The sequence below is a fragment of the Sus scrofa genome, chromosome 13 (assembly GCF_054392235.1).
Source record: "Sus scrofa isolate SSC_HxYL_T2T_F1_AM1 chromosome 13, Sscrofa_HxYL_maternal_Yorkshire_Landrace_v2.0, whole genome shotgun sequence".
Taxonomy (NCBI): Eukaryota; Metazoa; Chordata; class Mammalia; order Artiodactyla; family Suidae; genus Sus; species Sus scrofa.
Window position 1 is genome coordinate 45,557,663 of NC_139395.1, and position 8,910 is coordinate 45,566,572.

General features: G+C 45.0%; 1 protein-coding gene across 36 annotated transcripts in view; it reads right to left on the reverse strand.

Moving 5' to 3' along the window:
• MAP4 (microtubule associated protein 4) overlaps positions 1-8,437 on the reverse strand; it is a 171,719-nt gene extending 163,282 nt beyond the window's left edge. For all 36 annotated transcript variants that reach the window (XM_084988107.1, XM_084988106.1, XM_021070601.2 and 33 more), the window contains exon 1: positions 8,352-8,437. The gene's annotated coding sequence lies outside the window, so the exon portion shown is untranslated. The remainder of the gene's footprint in view (positions 1-8,351) is intronic.
• Between the last annotated feature and the right edge of the window lie 473 nt (positions 8,438-8,910).

The following is an 8,910-nucleotide window of genomic DNA, read 5'->3' on the forward strand; positions in this document are numbered from 1 at the left end:
GACTTGGATTAATAGTTCTAGAGAAAAAAAGACCTAAAGTAAGCTTACCATCAGACAACTATAAATGGAACACTGAAAAGTGGACACTGAAAGAAAAAAGAATCTAATTTATTCTAAAGCAGCATTGAAGAAAACTAAGCTCCCCAAGGGCAGGACATTTTTAACTCCTTAATCACTTTATTTCCAGGGCCTAATACAGTAATATCTGGATCAGAACACATGTGACAAACTGACAAACTGAAGTATGTCCACAGGATGATGCCCAACATGGTAAAAAGTTTAGAAAGCATACTTCATAAGAAGGGGCTTAGAAGGAAAAAAACTGTTTAGTCTGGAAAAGAAAAAACATAAGTGGGACAAAATAACTGTCACTGAATAGCTGTAAAGCATAGACTGGACCTGGAGGAATTAACTGTAGACAGCAAAATCAGAACCAGTGAATAAAACCTGCAGGGAGACAGGTTTCAGATCATTATCAGGGGAGTTTTTCTAAAATGACAAATTTGCAAACCTGGAATTGATAGCCACCAGCTGTGAAATCCCTATCTGGAGAGGACTGCCTCCAATATCACTTACATTGTGCGTGAAAAACTACACTAGATTATCTCTGAGATCTCTTTCAGGTCTACAATTCTCTAAGTAGAAAGAAGTCCAATAAAATAATTATTCTTGCCCTCAACACTGCCAAAGTTTAAAATACACACACACACACCCCCACCCACCCACCCAGAAACTTCTTGTATTAAAAGGAAGAATCCCTCTAAGGGACAAAGGTTGACTTGTTAGTCAAGATACTTGATAGGAAGAGACTGCTTTGCTTGAGATTAAGCATATCACTGGGAGTGAGACCAGGTTAACAATTCCAGCTACAGTCACTCATTTCCTGTTTGGGCAGGGGCAAATGACTTCACCACTGTACTGGAACTGAAAAAATAGTAATTTAAAATACCAATATTACAAGAATATAATTTAAATTGCTTAACTGAAAAATGCTTTGGAACTTACCTTATGTGACAATTAAAACTGCATTTTTCTACTTTACACATATACTACGATTGAAAATTAAGTAAATCTATTATAAATAAAAAGAGCCAAGTTTCTCACTGTCAGAGAAAAAAAAAACTGCAAATAACTTTGTGGTGCTAGATTAGGGTCAGAGAGACCCGTATGATCCCCGTTTATATTTACATACAGATAGATACAGAAGTAAACATAGATATGTATGCATACTTGGGTCAGTGAATATACATAGCTCTGTTCCCTAAGAGTGCTAAGAATCAGTGATATCCCAGTAGCAAGGAGTACATTCAGTTCATTTAGAAACCAGACCTAAGTATTTTTCTCCAATAAAGAAACCAAGGCTCCTTGAAGAAACAGTTGATTCTAGGGATAGGGCAGAGAAAATGAGATGAAACTGGAGCATCTTGCAGCGCCAGAAAGTAAAAATGTGCTCCAAAAAAGGGCGGCAGGGGGAGAACATGGCAAAAACAACATAGGTGCCAAATGGCCAAAGCTAGAAGAACTTGTGCAACAAAATACAGTATTGGCTTACAACTCAATGGGGGAGATATTCATAAATCCACACTGGGAGATAAATAAATAAAGGGAAAGGTACAAATTTTTCTTACAGAAGAATTCTAAATAATCAATGTAGAAGGAATGAGGGAAATATAAAATCACCATTAGCATAACACAGTAATAATTGCTGCTGCAGGCAAGCTTCACCAATGAATGCTAAAATTACTGGATGAAATTTTAAGAAAAAATCAAATCTTGGAGTTCCCATCGTGGCTCAGTGGTTCATGAATCCGACTAGGAACGATGAGGTTGAGGGTTCGATCCCTGACCTTGCTCAGTGGGTTAAGGATCCGGCGTTGCCATGAGCTGTGGTGTAGGCCACAGATGTGGCTCGGATATGGCACTGCTGTCATTGCTGTGGCTCTGGCGTAGGCCAGCGACAACAGCTCCGATTGGACCCCTAGCCTGGGAACCTCCATATGTCCAGAAAAGGCAAAAAGACCAAAAAAAACAAAAAAACAAAAAAAAACACAAATCTCTGTGTAGCCTCACAAAAATATTTACTAATTACTGTGGATGGTTTAAATACATGCTCACAAATTCTTTGATACTTGTCCCTTCAGGAGGTGGAGCTTAAATTCCCTTGCCCTGAATGTGGGTTTGACTGAATGACTCATTTCTAGCTTCTAACAAATGAAGTAAGGAAACAGAAAAAGAGTCACTTTATTGAAACTAAGCAGACACTACCTTCAGTCAAGTTACCAAAATTAACATCAGTAATAAGTCATGCTGAGAGCAGTATCCTCTGATATGAGGTGATGAGAAGGGCATACTATCTCATCGGTATTCTTCCCTAAAATACCTAACCTCAGGCTAATCAAGAGAAAACATCAGAAAACCCAAATTCAGGAACATTCTACAAATGACCACTACTCTTCAAAACTGTCAAGCATCAAAGGCAAGGAGAAACCAAGAAACTGTCACTGACTAGAAGAAACTAAGGAAACATGACCTTTAAGTGCAATGTGGTATCCTGGATTGAGTCTTGTCACACAAAAAGGGTATCAAGTGTGGAAAAACTGGGAAAATCAGAGGCAGGTCTGTGAGTTAGTTGATAACATTAAACATGTTAATTTATTAATTTTGATAAGTTTATCATGGTTATATAAGATAAATGTGTAATAAACATATATGTATAGTAACATTAAGGGAAGCTGGATGAAGGGATGCAGAAACTGTGTACTATCTTTACAACTCTTCTGTAATCTAAAATTTTTCAAAATAAAAGGTTTTATTTAATTGTATTTCCCTTGTAAATTCAGGAATAGGTTATTATAAACCTTTTGGTGAGAAAAGGTTATAAATAAATTTCAAAAGATAGTTAAATAAATGCAAACTAATAAAATATAAATGGTGAGATTAACTTTTTAATCTGTAAAGAATCACAGAACTCAGTTGACCTTCAAGCTTAAAATTTTAATGACATACAAAATAGTTCCCCTAAGATCTGCAGTGAGAAATTAGCCTAGAATGCCCTAAGAAGGTATTGAGTACAAACCGCTCATATCAGTTTGCTTTACCTCCCTTCTTGACCCTAAATGTCCTCGACATACTCACTCCTACCAATAATGCCACACTAACTTGGTCCTAAAAATGCCATCACAAGAACAAAGTGAAATCGGTGACATTTACTTGGTTTCCTTTTCAAATTGACCAAATCAAATGAACTACCAAGATGACTTCAAAATGTTCCTCTCAGATATTCTTGCTTTTTAAGGAAAGATAAAACCTACATATCAACTACCCATGCTTAATATTTAAAAAGGAGGAGGAGGGCATAGTGATGCCAAAAAACTTGAAGTATCAACAGCAAAAGTTGACAGAGCCAAAGGATGGGTCACCAAATTCGGAAACAAGATCAGGAAAAGGAATAAAACACTGAGATCAATAGGAACTATAGAAACTACTCCCTCTAAAACTAAGCCGCCTATCTTTTTTTTCTTTTTCTTTTTTTTTTTTTTTTTGGTTTTTAGGGCTGCACCCACAGCATATGGAGGTTCCCAGGCTAGGGGTCAAATCGGAGTTACAGCTGCCGGCCTACACTACAGCCACAGCAACGTCAGGCCCGAGCCACGCCTGCGACCTACACCACAGCTCACGGCAACACTGGATCCTTAACCCACTGAATGAGGCCAGGGATTGAACCTGCATCCTCATCGAAGCTAGTCAGATTCGTTGACCATTGAGCCATGACAGAACTCCTTATCCTTTTTTTTTTTTTTGGTGACCGAACCAGCAGCAGGCAGAAGTTCCCAGGCCAGAGATCAAACCCGCACCACAGCAGCAACAATGCCAGATCCTTATCCCACTGAGCCAACAGGAAACTCCTAAGCAACCTATCTTGATGTAGGTGGAAGGGTCAAACTACACAAGCCCCTTCACATAAGGGAACACTCACTCCCACCCCCAACCTACAACCAAAATAAAAACTGCAAACAAGTATTTTTCCCTGTTCTCAGCCATTTCAAAAAAGCTTGAAGAACTTGTCCTCTTCTCCCCGAAAATGAACTAGTTAATAAAAGTTTACATATTCTAAAAAATTTTTTTAAATAAAGCTAAGCCACCTAGGCATAAGAAAATCCAGATGTCTAATGTCCATTGACTGAGGAGTGGATAAAGAAGATATAGTACCTATATATACACAATGGAACATTACTCAGTCATTAAAAGAATGAAACAATGCCATTTGCAACATGGATGGGCCTAGAGATCATACTAAGTAAAGTCAGACAAAGAAAGAGAAACATTGTATGGTATCATTTATATGTGGAATCTAAGAAAATGATACAGGAGTAGTTCCCTGGTGGCATAGCAGGAGATTAAGGATCTGGTGTTGTCACTGCTTGGTGTAGGTTCCATCCCTGGCCTGGGAACTTCCACATGCCACAGGAAGGGCCAAAGTAAAATAAAATAAAACACAATTTTTTCCCTGCCTTTTTTTTTTTCTTTAGGGCTGCATCCAAGAGATATGGAAGTTGCCACGCTAGGGGTAAAATCAGAGCTATAGATGCTGGCCTACACCACAACCACAGTGACACGGGATCTAAGCCTCATCTGCTACTTACACCACAGCTCACAGCAACACAGGATTCTCCACCCACATGAACAAGGCCAGAGATTGAACCCACATCCTCTTGGATACACTGGTCGGAATTGTTTCTGCTGCGCCACAATGGGAACTCCAAAACACAATTTTTAAATGACACAAATGAACTTATTTACAAAACGGAAACATACAGACTTTGGAAACAAATTTATGGTTATTAAAGGAGAAAGGTAGGGGGAGGGATGGATTGGGAGTCTGGGACTGGTTTATGCACTTTTATATATGGAATGGTTGGTCAACGGGAACCTGCTGTATAGCACAGGGAACCCTACATCAATATTCTGTGACAACGTATAGGGCTAAGAATCTGAAAAAGAATGGATACGTGTATATGTATAACTGAATCACTTTGTTGTACAGCAGAAATTAACACAACATTGTAAACCAACTATATGTCAATGGAAAATGACTTTTTTTTGTCTTTTTGCCTTTTCTAGGGCCGCTTCCTGTGGCATATGGAGGTTCCCAGGCTAGGGGTCTAATCGGAGCTGTAGCCACGGGCCTACGCCAGAGCCACAGCAACATGGGATCCAAGCCGCATCTGTGACCTACACCACAGCTCACTGAGCTTAACCCACTGAGCAAGGGCAGGGATCGAACCCACAACCTCATGGTTCCTAGTCGGATTCGTTAACCACTGCGCCACAACAGGAACTCCGGAAAATGACTTTTAAATATGTAATATAAACTTATTTGTAAATACGGAATTTTTTTTTGCTTTTTAGGGCTGCACCTGCAGCATATGGAGGTTCCCAGGCCAGGGGTCAAACTGGAGCTGCAGCTGCCAGCCTATACCACAGCAATGCCAGATTTGAGCCGCATCTGTGACCTACACTGCAGCTCAGAGCAACACTGGATCGGGATCAAACCCAAACTCTCAAGGAAACTAGTGAGGTTCGAAACCTCTGAGCCACAACAGGAACTCCATATTTGGGAATTTTAACTCAAGTAAATATGTGCTGGGATGACAAATACAAGAAAAGACAACTTAAAAACAACTAAGACAGTGGAAAAACACTCTGAGAATCTCCCCAGCATTGTCAAACATTATGATGTGAGTTCATACAATGGAGAAAAAAGGGAGACTCACCAGGCTTCTGAAACTTGATTAAAACATCCTCTAAGAACATCCAGCTGCCCTAGTTCTAATTCTTTTTCTTTTTTTTTTTTTTTAGGGCTGCATCTGTGGCACATGGAGGTTCCCAGGCTAGGGGTCGAATCAGAGCTACAGCTGCCGGCCTACACCACAGTCACAGCAACACAGGGTCTGAACCATGTCTGCGACCTATACCACAGCTCACGGCAATGCTGTATCCCTAACCCACTGAGCGAGGCCAGGGATCAAACCTGCAACCTCATGGTTCCTAGTAGGATTTGTTTCTGCTGTGCCACGACAGGAACTCTCCCTAGTTCTAATTTCTTTTTTGTTGTCTTTTTTTTTTTGGTCCTTTTGCCTTTTCTTGGGCCATTCTTGCTGCATATGGAGGTTCCCAGGCTAGGGGTCAAATCAGAGCTGTAGCCACCAGCCTACACCAGAGCCACAGCAACTCGGGATCCGAGCGAGTCTGCAACCTACACCACAGCTCACGGCTACACCGGATCTTTAACACACTGAGCAAGGCCAGGGATCGAACCCACAACCTCATGGTTCCTAGTCAGATTCGTTAACCACTGGGCCACAACAGGAACTCCTCCCTAGTTCTAATTCTATCATCAACTTCCTTATTACTGATTTGGCTGCCCAGAAACAAAGGAGGCACAATTAATTAATTATGGCTAATTAATTCCAATTATGTATGTGGCGCAGTACTTTGGACATAAATTGATACCTGACATCGGTCTCCAGTGAGTTTACTTTGCATGATAAATTCTCAAGTGCTTGAATTACCCCTGTGTGAACCAAAAATGTCCAGTTTCTGAACTACTGTGTGGGGGGAGTCAGAGGGACCTTGGTGTGGATGCCATTTAACTGTGTGACCTTTTATTCCCTTCAGTCTTGATTTCCTCATCGGTAAATAAATACCTTCAACTACTGCCTGGAAGATGGTAAACATTCAAAAAGTGATAGCTTTATTATATTTAAGCCAAATTTAGAAATGTATAATTGGAAGAAAGTATATAATTGAGGTAAAAGTATGTCATTTAAAAAACAGCAGTAAGGACCATCAAAACCATATCAATTTAAAAGACACCCCCTGAAGAGAGAGGTCCATTGCAAGAGAGTTAAGAAGGGCAAAATGTTGCAACTAAAGTACCTCCCGCACCATACAGAGGAGTCTCTTGCTTAGCAACTCTAGTGTTGTCTACCAAACACCCAGCCTGTAATAGTTAGAGCATGACAACTGTTCACTCTAAATCCATGTGCTCAGCTTGGATTCAGGACTGATTTATAAAAATAGCTGCTGTTGCCGCTCTTTGAATCTCTTTGAGCTGATGACTGGGCAGTGTTACCCTATAGGCCTAGAGCAGCTGTATTCCCTCACCACACCCATTTCTCTGTCTGCCCCGCCGAGCTGACGGCACCAACCCCACTCCCCACCCCCCCATCTCTGCAGCATACCCTGGGCTGAGTGAGCAAATTACAAGCACAAATATCCCCTGATGCAATGCCACAACCATCCCTGGGAAAGAGCAGAGGGAGCTGCCAAAAGCGCAGCAGCAGGAAAATGGGCGGGAGACACACACACACACACAGCAAGAACACTGCAAAGCTAAGGAGCCAGGGAGAGGGAATCGAGAAGCCCTGGGGAGCAATACTGTAACTGGACCGAGGAGTATGTAAAGGAGAAAAGGGGATTTCCAAGAGAAAGCTGGGTAACACTAACCTTCCCGAGAAGCATGTTTCACCCTGAGTCTGGGTCCTAAAACACAAACCTAAGTGTAACCACTCTCTCCTGCCCAAAGCACCAAATGCATTTAGTTTATCCGTTCCTGGATAGAAGCAAAACCCTCACATTCCCCGCCTCCACAGGCCAATTTCACCAAAGAGCTCAAGCAACACACCGGCGGAGAACCTAGTCCATGTACTAGACCAATCTCAGTTCCGGATAACCTTTCTAACCGCCCCTTCAGGTCCCTGTCCTATCCTCACATCTCCACCCTTACTGCGACTCCTGCGCACTCCCGCAGCCAGACACATGCTTAGTCTCCAAACAGTGCCTGGGCCGCGCGCACAAGGAGGGAGAGTCCTGCCTGAGGCCCGGTTCTCTCGATCACCTCTCCGCCCTTCCGATACCTCTGACCGGGCACCCTCTCTAAGACTTGCCTCTGCCCCACCTCAACTGACCCCTAAAAGCCTCACAAGATGACCTTTGAGTTCCCCTACGTTCCCGAGCCCCACCCAGGGCCCCAGGCTGCAACCGATCCGCGCTACCCGGGCTCTGCCCCGTCTCGCGCTAGAGGTATGCTGCTCAGCACCCACTGCTCCATACCCCTGGAGCCGAAGCTCTCAGCTCGCCCACCAGCCCCCGGATCTCGCCTTGAACTCGGAAAATAACGCCCGCAGGCCCCCCGCCCGCCCCCGCGTCCCGCAGGCCGGCGGCCACCGCCCTTGCCCGCCTCCGGCGAGTCTTGGGGTCCCCGGCAGCCGCGAGGTGAGACTCGGGCAGCAATAGAGACAGTGGGGAGGCCACCCCTCGGATACGGCCCCGCCTGCCTCTGCACCTACCCGCCGCCGCAGCCGCACCGGAGCCGGAGCCGGAGGGAGCCGGGAGAGGGCCGGGAGGAGCCGGGAGGAGCTGGAAGCCAGCAAGCAAGACCGAGGGGCGGGACGCAGGGAGGCGGCCGCTTCCTCGTCGCCCTCTTGAGGGCGGGCGCGAGGGAGGGGCGCCGCCACCGCCTATCCCGCGGGCGCTGTGGTTCAGGCCAATAAGCGGGGCTAGGAGGCGGGCGGAGGGCTGAGGCGGACCAGTGGGCGCAGGCCCCACCTCCTCGACCCTGCTGGGGTAGCCTCCGAGCGGAGGACCGTTGGGGGCGAGGTACGCATGGGGGCTTTGGACGCCCGCTTCCCGTCGGCTCGCCCGCCCGCGGACGCCAGAGTAGGCGGAAGAGACACCGACCTCTCCCGCTGCTCTGGGGTGGTCGTCGCTTCCTTTCAGAACTCGGGTGCCTGGAGCGGGGAAGATGCGAGTTGCCGCGCACACGCGGCAGGGCCGGGTCTCCCCGCCGGCGGGGCCTGTGGGCTCTATGACGTAACCTGGGAGGGGCGCGGGGCGGGACCAGGGGCG